General features: G+C 49.3%; 1 protein-coding gene across 1 annotated transcript in view; it reads left to right on the top strand.

The window, feature by feature from the left end:
• The window catches only part of LOC106574944 (protein diaphanous homolog 3), a gene marked incomplete at its 3' end in the record, with an annotated part of 688,081 nt that overhangs the window by 33,867 nt on the left and 640,922 nt on the right, over positions 1–13,292 (top strand). The window lies entirely within an intron of this gene.

Genomic DNA, 13,292 nt, shown 5'->3' with positions numbered 1-13,292 from the left:
TGGTTTCAGCCAATAGCGCGACCTACCTCGCTGATGGTTTCAGCCAATAGCGCGACCTACCTCGCCTATGGTTTCAGCCAATAACGCGGCCTACCTCGCCTATGGTTTCAGCCAATAACGCGACCTACCTCGCCAATGGGTTATGCCATTAATACGGCCTACCTCGCCGATGGGTTATGCCTCTCTGTATCTGCAGTCTGGTTTTCTGTCTATTTTACCTCTGAGGCCCGCTGTGTTACACCTTTAGGATGTGTCCCAAATGGTGCTCTACCTATAGGGCTCTGGTCAAAAAGTAGTGCACTATATATAGAGAATAGGCTGCCGTTTGGGACCGTGTTCCACCGTTTGTTTTCTCTGGTCTCCTAGTTAATTGGATACCTGCGTTTCGCTGGCTGTTATTATTTCATCCAACTTCTCTCTCTTGTTTCTTGGAAGTTCAGCAGGTTTAATATAATTTGGACTGATGATCAGGCTGCTGAAGCATCCGTCCTGCTGGCTACCTGCAATGTGGATTGTTATTCCCCCATGCGCTCTCAAAGCTGAACTAAGTGGGGAAAAAGCTCTGTTCGTTCTGTCACAGTGGGGGAAGGGAACATTGTAGTTGCAATATTGACATTTCTGAGTAAGTGGTTGGTGGATATTGTCAGGGCTGTCATAATTTGAGCGTATGATGTGTAACCCATGGTTATGGAAGACAATGAAAATAAAATAACCAGCCACATAACCGTTAAGTTATTATTATAAATGTATATTTTTTTGGAGTGAACAGCTTACTGAAGACGAGGCAGCTGGGTATTCGTGTGGTTGAGTCCGTTTCTGCAGTGACATCGGAGTCTTAACAACGGGATGAAACGAACAAGGCGTTGTAGGAAACAAGTATTCGGTTGCCTAGGCGACGCCCCCCCTTTCCCTGTTTTTTTAGCAGCAGCCCACATAGAAATGTAATGAATATTTAATTGTATTTAAACGTTTCGCTATTCGAAAGGGTTATTACGATGACGGCGGCCATTTTGGCTGGCCAATTACCATCATCCAAAATCCCATGACCGTCACACCCCGAGATATTGTTGCCTTAAGGATCTTGTTTTCACGACACCAGAATCGAGAGACTACGATATAGCCTGGCAAAATACACATGTGACTCTGGGTGACAACATGAGGCTGTTTCTTCCAACATCAGGACGGTTTTGCTCAAGGAATCTAATCCGCTTCATGTTTTGTTTCCTTCCTTACTTCCTAGTATGTCGATACTGGTGTTGAGACAACACACTTTTTTTTTCTATCTTCGTCAGAGCTTTAGGGATCTTATGGATATCAGGCAGTTTGTTAGTCTCCCTCCTCTCCTTCTCTCAGTCCTTGGGTCTGTTAAGTATCTTGTTGGCCAGGACTGGAGGTCTTGCAGATGGTGAGGCTGGTGGCGGTGAGGCTGGTGGCGGTGAGGCTGGTGGCGGTGAGCCTTGGAGAGACTGGTTGGAGACCTTGAGTCTCTGATGGAGAGTGGAGTCTGCATCCAAAATGGCTTCCTGTTTCATTTCCTACATAGTGCACTACTTTTGACTAGGGTCCACAGTCATTTAATTCAACATCTTCCTCCCGGGGAAGGACTGCCCGTTCCATGATCTCGCCATCACGGTTGACAACTCCCTTGTGTCCTCCTCCCAGAGTGCTAAGAACCTTGGCGTGATCCTGGACAACACCCTGTCGTTCTCCACTAACGTCAAGGCGGTGATCCGATCCTGTAGGTTCATGCTCTACAACATTCGCAGAGTACGACCCTGCCTCACACAGGAAGCGGCGCAGGTCCTAATCCAGGCACTTGTCATCTCCCGTCTGGATTACTGCAACTCGCTGTTGGCTGGGCTCCCTGCCTGTGCCATTAAACCCCTACAACTCATCCAGAACGCCGCAGCCCGTCTGGTGTTCAACCTTCCCAAGTTCTCTCACGTCACCCCGCTCCTCCGCTCTCTCCACTGGCTTCCAGTTGAAGCTCGCATCCACTACAAGACCATGGTGCTTGCCTACGGAGCTGTGAAGGGAACGGCACCTCCATACCTTCAGGCTCTGATCAGGCCCTACACCCAAAAAAGGGCACTGCGTTCATCCACCTCTGGCCTGCTGGCCCCCCTACCTCTGAGGAAGCACAGTTCCCGCTCAGCCCAGTCAAAACTGTTCGCTGCTCTGGCACCCCAATGGTGGAACAAGCTCCCTCACGACGCCAGGACAGCGGAGTCAATCACCACCTTCCGGAGACACCTGAAACCCCACCTCTTCAAGGAATACCTGGGATAGGATAAAGTAATCCTTCTACCCCCCCCCCTTAAAAGATTTAGATGCACTATTGTAAAGTGGTTGTTCCACTGGATATTATAAGGTGAATGCACCAATCTGTAAGTCGCTCTGGATAAGAGCGTCTGCTAAATGACTTAAATGTAAATGTAATGTAAATGTAAATTTAAGACGCAGCCAGAGACCTGGATGAGACTGTCGTCTCTGGGTAAAGTCTGTCAGCCATGGAACAGGCACTGGCAGCATCACTGTGGGAAGTTCGTTCATTTCTGGCATTGACATGGACACCACTCTATAGCGTTTCACGGTAAACCAAACTTGTGTACCTTTTACATATTATCATTTGTGTTACATTCAGTACTAGGATGTGTTACATCCGGTACTAGGATGTGTTACATTCGGTACTACACATCCGGTACTAGGATGTGTTACATTCGGTACTAGGATGTGTTACATTCGGTACTAGGATGTTTTACATTCCGTACTAGGATGTGTTACATTGGGTACTAGGATGTGTTACATTGGGTACTAGGATGTGTTACATTGGGTACTAGTGTCAAATGTGTCTCACGGCTCAAGCCTGTCTGTCAGACCCGCCCCTTATTATAGCGCCTGTCTGTCAGACCCGCCCCTTATTATAGCGCCTGTTTGTCAGACCCGCCCCTTATTATAGCGCCTGTCTGTCAGACCCGCCCCTTATTATAGCGCCTGTTTGTCAGACCCGCCCCTTATTATAGCGCCTGTCTGTCAGACCCGCCCCTTATTATACTGCCTGTCTGTCAGACCCGCCCCTTATTATAGCGCCTGTCTGTCAGACCCGCCCCTTATTATAGCGCCTGTCTGTCAGACCCGCCCCTTATTGTAGCGCCTGTCTGTCAGACCCGCCCCTTATTGTAGCGCCTGTCTGTCAGACCCGCCCCTTACTGTAGCGCCTGTCTGTCAGCCCCGCCCCTTACTGTAGCGCCTGTCTGTCAGCCCCGCCCCTTATTGTAGCGCCTGTCTGTCAGCCCCGCCCCTTATTATAGCGCCTGTCTGTCAGCCCCGCCCCTTATTATAGCGCCTGTCTGTCAGCCCCGCCCCTTATTATAGCTCACGTCTATCTGCCCCGCCCCTTATTATAACGCCCGTCTCTCAGCCCCGCCCCTTATTATAGCGCCGTCTCTCAGCCCCGCCCCTTATTATAGCGCCCGTCTCTCTGCCCCGCCCCTTATTATAGCACCCGTCTATCAGCCCCGCCCCTTATTATAGCGCCGTCTCTCAGCCCCGCCCCTTATTATAGCGCCGTCTCGCAGCCCCGCCCCTTATTATAGCGCCGTCTCTCAGCCCCGCCCCTTATTATAGCGCCCGTCTCTCTGCCCCGCCCCTTATTATAGCACCCGTCTATCAGCCCCGCCCCTTATTATAGCTCCTGTTATTATTGGTCATATACCACACCCCCCCGTGACATGTTGCTTAAATAGATTTTACAGCTTTAGTCTCAAATAACACCTTGTCCTTATTTAGTGTCATTTGACCAGGGCCCATAGGGACCCGTTTTATACAGGGAGTAGAATGTCATTTGACCAGGGCCCATAGGGACCCGTTTTATACAGGGAGTAGAATGTCATTTGACCAGGGCCCATAGGGACCCGTTTTATACAGGGAGTAGAATGTCATTTGACCAGGGCCCATAGGGACCCGTTTTATACAGGGAGTAGAATGTCATTTGACCAGGGCCCATAGGGACCCGTTTTATACAGGGAGTAGAATGTAATTTGACCAGGGCCCATAGGGACCCGTTTTATACAGGGAGTAGAATGTCATTTGACCAGGGCCCATAGGGACCCGTTTTATACAGGGAGTAGAATGTCATTTGACCAGGGCCCATAGGGACCCGTTTTATACAGGGAGTAGAATGTCATTTGACCAGGGCCCATAGGGACCCGTTTTATACAGGGAGTAGAATGTCATTTGGAACTTATTCATAGATTGTAGATTGTATAGCTTTAGTTTGCAATGCCAGCAGTATACCACCCTGCATCCCACTGCTGGCTTATCTTTTGAAGCTAAGCAGGGTTGGTCCTGGTTGGTCCCTGGATGGGTGACCAGATGCTGCTGGAAGTGGTGTTGGAGGGCCAGTAGGAGGCACTCTTTCCTCTGGTCTAAAAAAAAAATATCTCAATGCCCTGTGTAGGGTGCCGTCTTTCTGATGGGATGTTAAACGGGTTTCCTGACTCTCTGTGGTCACTAAAAGATCCCATGGCACTTATCGTAAGAGTAGGGGTGTTAACCCCGGTGTCCTGGCTAAATTCCCAATCTGGCCCTCATACCATCACGGTCACCTAATCATCCCCAGTTTACAATTGGCTCATTCATTCATTCACCCCCCCCCTCCTCCTCCTCTCCCCTGTAACTGTCTCCCAGGTCGTTGCTGTAAATGAGAATGTGTTGTCAGTCAACTGACCTGGTATAATTAAATGAACATAAAAGACATGACATGTACCTCTAGCTGTGTATATTACCCTCCCACCTTGAGGTTTCCCTTTACTTACTGTAAAACTTGAATTAATAGCCCTGGTGTTGATTTGCTTAAATCACTGAACACAACAGGCTTCTATTTGAGCCAGGCCTCTATTTCCTCAATGCACATAGCTTTTGCTCATTTGTACAGTTATATGTTTAATTCCAGCATTCACTTCCATCATTTTGAAGTTCTTCATTTCCTGCACCAATGTGTTATCATTTACACACCGTAAAGAAAATATAAAATACAGTCCTTAACAGAATAATGATTCTCCTCTTTGACCGCATTTTTATTTTTTTAGGCAGTTCTTACATTCGCCACAGACAATTTCAGGCGTTTATTTGCATAAATGTGTGCTGTTGCCCGACTATTAAAAGGGATTGACACTCGCCATTTTAATTGAAGTTTCACGGTAAATGGAGGGGGAGAGATTCATTCTGTAGATCTGTTCTCACTATATGCTGCTTCTTTGTTCGTATTGTAACTCTGAGGCATAACTTGACCTATCACCCCAGGGGGCCTGGTCCATAGTAGTCCACTGTGTAGGGTGTATTAGGGTTGTGTATCTCCATAGTAGTCCACTGTGCAGGGTGTATTAGGGCTGTGTATCTCCATAGTAGTCCACTGTGTAGGGTGTATTGGGGCTGTGTATCTCCATAGTAGTCCACTGTGCAGGGTGTATTAGGGCTGTGTATCTCCATAGTAGTCCACTGTGCAGGGTGTATTAGGGCTGTGTATCTCCATAGTAGTCCACTGTGCAGGGTGTATTAGGGCTGTGTATCTCCATAGTAGTCCACTGTGTAGGGTGTATTAGGGCTGTGTATCTCCATAGTAGTCCACTGTGCAGGGTGTATTAGGGCTGTGTATCTCCATAGTAGTCCACTGTGTAGGGTGTGTTAGGGCTGTGTATCTCCATAGTAGTCCACTGTGCAGGGTGTATTGGGGCTGTGATACCAGTATCTCCATAGTAGTCCACTGTGCAGGGTGTATTAGGGCTGTGTATCTCCATAGTAGTCCACTGTGTAGGGTGTATTAGGGCTGTGTATCTCCATAGTAGTCCACTGTGCAGGGTGTATTAGGGCTGTGTATCTCCATAGTAGTCCACTGTGTAGGGTGTATTAGGGCTGTGTATCTCCATAGTAGTCCACTGTGTAGGGTGTATTAGGGCTGTGTATCTCCATAGTAGTCCACTGTGCAGGGTGTATTAGGGCTGTGTATCTCCATAGTAGTCCACTGTGTAGGGTGTATTAGGGCTGTGTATCTCCATAGTAGTCCACTGTGTAGGGTGTATTAGGGCTGTGTATCTCCATAGTAGTCCACTGTGTAGGGTGTATTAGGGCTGTGTATCTCCATAGTAGTCCACTGTGCAGGGTGTATTAGGGCTGTGTATCTCCATAGTAGTCCACTGTGTAGGGTGTATTAGGGCTGTGTATCTCCATAGTAGTCCACTGTGTAGGGTGTATTAGGGCTGTGTATCTCCATAGTAGTCCACTGTGCAGGGTGTATTAGGGCTGTGTATCTCCATAGTAGTCCACTGTGTAGGGTGTATTAGGGCTGTGTATCTCCATAGTAGTCCACTGTGTAGGGTGTATTAGGGCTGTGTATCTCCATAGTAGTCCACTGTGTAGGGTGTATTAGGGCTGTGTATCTCCATAGTAGTCCACTGTGTAGGGTGTATTAGGGCTGTGTATCTCCATAGTAGTCCACTGTGTAGGGTGTATTAGGGCTGTGTATCTCCATAGTAGTCCACTGTGTAGGGTGTATTAGGGCTGTCTATCTCCATAGTAGTCCACTGTGTAGGGTGTATTAGGGCTGTGTATCTCCATAGTAGTCCACTGTGTAGGGTGTATTAGGGCTGTCTATCTCCATAGTAGTCCACTGTGTAGGGTGTATTAGGGCTGTGTATCTCCATAGTAGTCCACTGTGTAGGGTGTATTAGGGCTGTGTATCTCCATAGTAGTCCACTGTGCAGGGTGTATTGGGGCTGTGTATCTCCATAGTAGTCCACTGTGTAGGGTGTATTAGGGCTGTGTATCTCCATAGTAGTCCACTGTGTAGGGTGTATTAGGGCTGTGTATCTCCATAGTAGTCCACTGTGTAGGGTGTATTGGGGCTGTGTATCTCCATAGTAGTCCACTGTGCAGGGTGTATTAGGGCTGTGTATCTCCATAGTAGTCCACTGTGTAGGGTGTATTAGGGCTGTGTATTTCCATAGTAGTCCACTGTGCAGGGTGTATTAGGGCTGTGTATCTCCATAGTAGTCCACTGTGTAGGGTGTATTAGGGCTGTGTATCTCCATAGTAGTCCACTGTGCAGGGTGTATTAGGGCTGTGTATCTCCATAGTAGTCCACTGTGTAGGGTGTATTAGGGCTGTGTATCTCCATAGTAGTCCACTGTGTAGGGTGTATTAGGGCTGTGTATCTCCATAGTAGTCCACTGTGCAGGGTGTATTAGGGCTGTGTATCGCCATAGTAGTCCACTGTGCAGGGTGTATTAGGGCTGTGTATCTCCATAGTAGTCCACTGTGTAGGGTGTATTAGGGCTGTGTATCTCCATAGTAGTCCACTGTGTAGGGTGTATTAGGGCTGTGTATCTCCATAGTAGTCCACTGTGCAGGGTGTATTAGGGCTGTGTATCTCCATAGTAGTCCACTGTGTAGGGTGTATTAGGGCTGTGTATCTCCATAGTAGTCCACTGTGTAGGGTGTATTAGGGCTGTGTATCTCCATAGTAGTCCACTGTGTAGGGTGTATTAGGGCTGTGTATCTCCATAGTAGTCCACTGTGCAGGGTGTATTAGGGCTGTGTATCTCCATAGTAGTCCACTGTGTAGGGTGTATTAGGGCTGTGTATCTCCATAGTAGTCCACTGTGCAGGGTGTATTAGGGCTGTGTATCTCCATAGTAGTCCACTGTGCAGGGTGTATTAGGGCTGTGTATCTCCATAGTAGTCCACTGTGTAGGGTGTATTAGGGCTGTGTATCTCCATAGTAGTCCACTGTGTAGGGTGTATTAGGGCTGTGTATCTCCATAGTAGTCCACTGTGCAGGGTGTATTAGGGCTGTGTATCTCCATAGTAGTCCACTGTGTAGGGTGTATTAGGGCTGTGTATCTCCATAGTAGTCCACTGTGTAGGGTGTATTAGGGCTGTGTATCTCCATAGTAGTCCACTGTGTAGGGTGTATTAGGGCTGTGTATCTCCATAGTAGTCCACTGTGTAGGGTGTATTAGGGCTGTGTATCTCCATAGTAGTCCACTGTGTAGGGTGTATTAGGGCTGTGTATCTCCATAGTAGTCCACTGTGTAGGGTGTATTAGGGCTGTGTATCTCCATAGTAGTCCACTGTGCAGGGTGTATTAGGGCTGTGTATCTCCATAGTAGTCCACTGTGTAGGGTGTATTAGGGCTGTGTATCTCCATAGTAGTCCACTGTGCAGGGTGTATTAGGGCTGTGTATCTCCATAGTAGTCCACTGTGTAGGGTGTATTAGGGCTGTGTATCTCCATAGTAGTCCACTGTGTAGGGTGTATTAGGGCTGTGTATCTCCATAGTAGTCCACTGTGTAGGGTGTATTAGGGCTGTGTATCTCCATAGTAGTCCACTGTGTAGGGTGTATTGGGGCTGTGATACCAGTATCTCTTCTCTTTAGTCCTTCAGTAACCTGTTGTGCTCCAGATTAGATAATAAACATAAGGTCTCCCTGGATGACATCATAGTGACGTTTGTTTCCAACAAAAACAAGTTACATCGCTTGGTGTTTTAGTATCGCGGCAAGGAAACAAACGAGTGTTGCTGGTACTGGTATGGTCCCAGCCCTGGGGTATAGGGTCCCAGCCCTGGGGTATAGGGTCCCAGCCCTGGGGTATAGGGTCCCAGCCCTGGGGTATAGGGTCCCAGCCCTGGGGTATAGGGTCCCAGCCCTGGGGTATAGGGTCCCAGCCCTGGGGTATAGGGTGCCATTTTGAAGTTGTGACTCATAACTTAGTGTTTTCATTAGTTGATTCTAGATTCACCAGAGTTCTTTGCGTGTCTGCGGAGTAATGAGGGCCTGTGGGTGTCTCTCTCTCTGTCTCTCTCTCTGTCTCTCTCTCTCTCTCTCTCTCTCTCTCTCTCTCTCTGCTGCGTCTCCCTCTCTCTCTCTCTCTGCTGCGTCTCTCTCTCTCTCTCTCTCTCTCTCTCTCTGCTGCGTCTCTCTCTCTGCTGCGTCTCTCTCTCTGCTGCGTCTCCCTCTCTGCTGCGTCTCCCTGGTGTTGGAGATGTCAGACATACCCATCATATCATTATGTATTGAATTAATAACTTAGTTCTGCTGATGTTACGTGACTCCTGGAGCTCTTTGATACTGTATCATAGCGTTGCTATGACAGCCACGTTAGCTTTTTTTGAAGTATTTAATGAGATGTGATGAGAAAGATTAAAGTATTGTCTTGGGGCTAAGCCAAGTTCACAACTGTTCAAAATCTAACCATAGTGGTTAATTAGATATGTACAACACGATAGTTTGAAACGGATTAGCATTCAATCAGTACATTTCTCCCTATACGTTGGAATACAGGCGTTACTACAGACCCGGCTTCATTAGCCGGGCTGTGCCATAGGGCGGCGTATAATTTGGCTCAGCGTCGTCCGGGTTATTAAACATTTTAAGACTCCAACCATCTGCCTCCTGTGTATTTATTTATTGTTTACCTTTAAGTAGGCAAGTCAGTTAAGAACAAATTCTTATTTTACAATGACGGCCTACCAGGGAACAGTGGGTTAACTGCCTGTTCAAGGGCAGGAATGACAGATTTTTACCTTGTCAGCTCAGGGATTCGATCTAGCAACCTTTCAGTTACTAGTCCAACGCTCTAACCCCTAGGCTACCTGCCTCCCCCCTCTAACCACTAGGCTACATCCCGCCCCAGGGTGAGGGTGAGGGTTTGGCCGGTTGGACTTTACTTGGCTCATCACGCCTTGTGCCTGCAGGCTGCCCCCCCCCCGGTCGCCATTTGAACGCTGTTTCCTCTGACACATTGGTGCGGCTGGCTTCTGGGTTAAGCTGGCGGGTGTTTAAGGAGCGCGGTTAGGGGGATCATGTTTCGGAGGACCCGTGACTCCACCTTCGCCTCTCCCGAGCCCGTGAGGGAATTGCGGTGATGAGCAAATAGTGAAAATTGGGGAGAAAAAGGAGGTAAAATAAATGAATTGCCTCTCCTGTCCCTCTAGTGGCTAACAGGTGGTACTTCTGGAACTGCTACCTTCAATTATTACTGTCAAACTAATCAAGCTGTCAAAACGCTGCTCTTTTTTTCCTACTTTACTAAACGAGGTCATTTCCAATTTGCGGAGTGCTTCCCTCATCGATCCAGCCACTACATGTTTATAATAAACCACGTCAATTTGCTTTGACTTCCCTTAATGAAGTAAGACTGATGGGGGGGGTTGCATGGTTGACTCTGACTCCAGTAACCACCGCTGTGTGTGTGTGTGTGTGTGTGTGTGTGTGTGTGTGTGTGTGTGTGTGTGTGTGTGTGTGTGTGTGTGTGTACACTGTTTACCCGGGGGGGTTAAGGAAGGAAGGAAGGAAGGAAGGAAGGTAGGGAAGGTCGCAAAAAATGTACATTTTGTAGTTTGACCGACTATAATGTGCGCCATCTGGTGCTTCCTGCTGAAGCGTTCGGAACAGGAAACGCAGGTCGACTGCTAAATAACCCATTACTTCTCAGGGAGGAATCGACTCAGCGCAGTAGAAGCCAGGGGGAAGGTTAGAGAAAGGTTGTGGACGGTGTTGAAGGTGTTTCTGGTGCAGAGTGGACAACAAAATATCAGCATCCCAAATGGTACCCTATGCACTTCTTTCCACCAGGGTTCTCATCAAAAGTAGTTGACTGTAGGGAATAGGGTGCCATTTGGTGCAGAGCATCAGTGTTTACTGTGCTCTGGGGGGGCGGAGTCTGTGTTTCCTGTGCTCTGGGGGGGCGGAGTCTGTGTTTCCTGTGCTCTGGGGGGCGGAGTCTGTGTTTCCTGTGCTCTGGGGGCGGAGTCTGTGTTTCCTGTGCTCTGGGGGCGGAGTCTGTGTTTCCTGTGCTCTGGGGGGCGGAGTCTGTGTTTCCTGTGCTCTGGGGGGCGGAGTCTGTGTTTCCCGTGCTCTGGGGGGCGGAGTCTGTGTTTCCCGTGCTCTGGGGGGCGGAGTCTGTGTTTCCCGTGCTCTGGGGGGCGGAGTCTGTGTTTCCCGTGCTCTGGGGGGCGGAGTCTGTGTTTCCCGTGCTCTGGGGGGCGGAGTCTGTGTTTTCCGTGCTCTGGGGGGCGGAGTCTGTGTTTCCCGTGCTCGGGGGCGGAGTCTGTGTTTCCCGTGCTCTGGGGGCGGAGTCTGTGTTTCCCGTGCTCTGGGGGCGGAGTCTGTGTTTCCCGTGCTCTGGGGGCGGAGTCTCTGTTTCCCGTGCTCTGGGGGCGGAGTGGCCAACAACAACGCGTCCAAATGGTGGACAGTTGGGAGGAGTGCTGTCTGTCTGAGTCTGAAATGGCAGACTATTCCTTATATAGTGCAGTACTTTTGACCGGAGCCTACCATGGAGCCCTGGTCATTAGTAGTGCACTGTATATGTTTGTGTGTATATATAATTGTGTGTGTGTGTGTGTGTGTGTGTGTCTCAACGTCAACAGTGAAGAGGCGATGCTGGCCTTCTAGGCAGAGTTGCAAAGAAAAATCCATATCTCAGACGGGTCAATAAAAATAAAAGATTAAGATGAGTGAAAGAACACAGACTGGTCAGAGGAACTCTGCCTAGAAGGCCAGCATCCTGGAGTCTCCTCTTCACTGTTGAGACTGGACAGAGGAACTCTGCCTAGAAGGCCAGCATCCTGGAGTCACCTCTTCACTGTTGAGACTGGACAGAGGAACTCTGCCTAGAAGGCCAGCATCCTGGAGTCTCCTCTTCACTGTTGAGACTGGACAGAGGAACTCTGCCTAGAAGGCCAGCATCCTGGAGTCTCCTCTTCACTGTTGAGACTGGACAGAGGAACTCTGCCTAGAAGGCCAGCATCCTGGAGTCACCTCTTCACTGTTGAGACTGGACAGAGGAACTCTGCCTAGAAGGCCAGCATCCTGGAGTCTCCTCTTCACTGTTGAGACTGGACAGAGGAACTCTGCCTAGAAGGCCAGCATCCTGGAGTCAACTCTTCACTGTTGAGACTGGACAGAGGAACTCTGCCTAGAAGGCCAGCATCCCAGAGTCACCTCTTCACTGTTGAGACTGGTCAGAGGAACTCTGCCTAGAAGGCCAGCATCCCAGAGTCTCCTCTTCACTGTTGAGACTGGACAGAGGAACTCTGCCTAGAAGGCCAGCATCCTGGAGTCACCTCTTCACTGTTGAGACTGGACAGAGGAACTCTGCCTAGAAGGCCAGCATCCTGGAGTCACCTCTTCACTGTTGAGACTGGACAGAGGAACTCTGCCTAGAAGGTCAGCATCCCGGAGTCGCCTCTTCACTGTTGAGACTGGACAGAGGAACTCTGCCTAGAAGGCCAGCATCCTGGAGTCTCCTCTTCACTGTTGATACTGGTCAGAGGAACTCTGCCTAGAAGGCCAGCATCCCAGAGTCACCTCTTCACTGTTGAGACTGGACAGAGGAACTCTGCCTAGAAGGCCAGCATCCTGGAGTCTCCTCTTCACTGTTGATACTGGACAGAGGAACTCTGCCTAGAAGGTCAGCATCCCAGAGTCACCTCTTCACTGTTGAGACTGGACAGAGGAACTCTGCCTAGAAGGCCAGCATCCTGGAGTCACCTCTTCACTGTTGAGACTGGACAGAGGAACTCTGCCTAGAAGGCCAGCATCCTGGAGTCTCCTCTTCACTGTTGATACTGGACAGAGGAACTCTGCCTAGAAGGCCAGCATCCCAGAGTCACCTCTTCACTGTTGAGACTGGACAGAGGAACTCTGCCTAGAAGGCCAGCATCCTGGAGTCACCTCTTCACTGTTGAGACTGGACAGAGGAACTCTGCCTAGAAGGCCAGCATCCTGGAGTCTCCTCTTCACTGTTGAGACTGGACAGAGGAACTCTGCCTAGAAGGCCAGCATCCTGGAGTCTCCTCTTCACTGTTGAGACTGGACAGAGGAACTCTGCCTAGAAGGCCAGCATCCTGGAGTCTCCTCTTCACTGTTGAGACTGGACAGAGGAACTCTGCCTAGAAGGCCAGCATCCTGGAGTCTCCTCTTCACTGTTGAGACTGGACAGAGGAACTCTGCCTAGAAGGCCAGCATCCTGGAGTCTCCTCTTCACTGTTGAGACTGGACAGAGGAACTCTGCCTAGAAGGCCAGCATCCTGGAGTCACCTCTTCACTGTTGAGACTGGACAGAGGAACTCTGTCTAGAAGGCCAGCATCCTGGAGTCTCCTCTTCACTGTTGACGTTGAGACTAGTGTTTTGCGGGTATTATTTAATGAAGCTGCCAGGTGAGGACTTGTGAGGCGTCTGTTTCTCAAACTAGACACTCTAATGTACTTGTCCTCTTGCTCAGTTGT

The sequence above is a fragment of the Salmo salar genome, chromosome ssa16, assembly GCF_905237065.1.
Source record: "Salmo salar chromosome ssa16, Ssal_v3.1, whole genome shotgun sequence".
NCBI lineage: Eukaryota > Metazoa > Chordata > Actinopteri > Salmoniformes > Salmonidae > Salmo > Salmo salar.
This window is presented reverse-complemented; position numbering and strand designations above follow the sequence as displayed.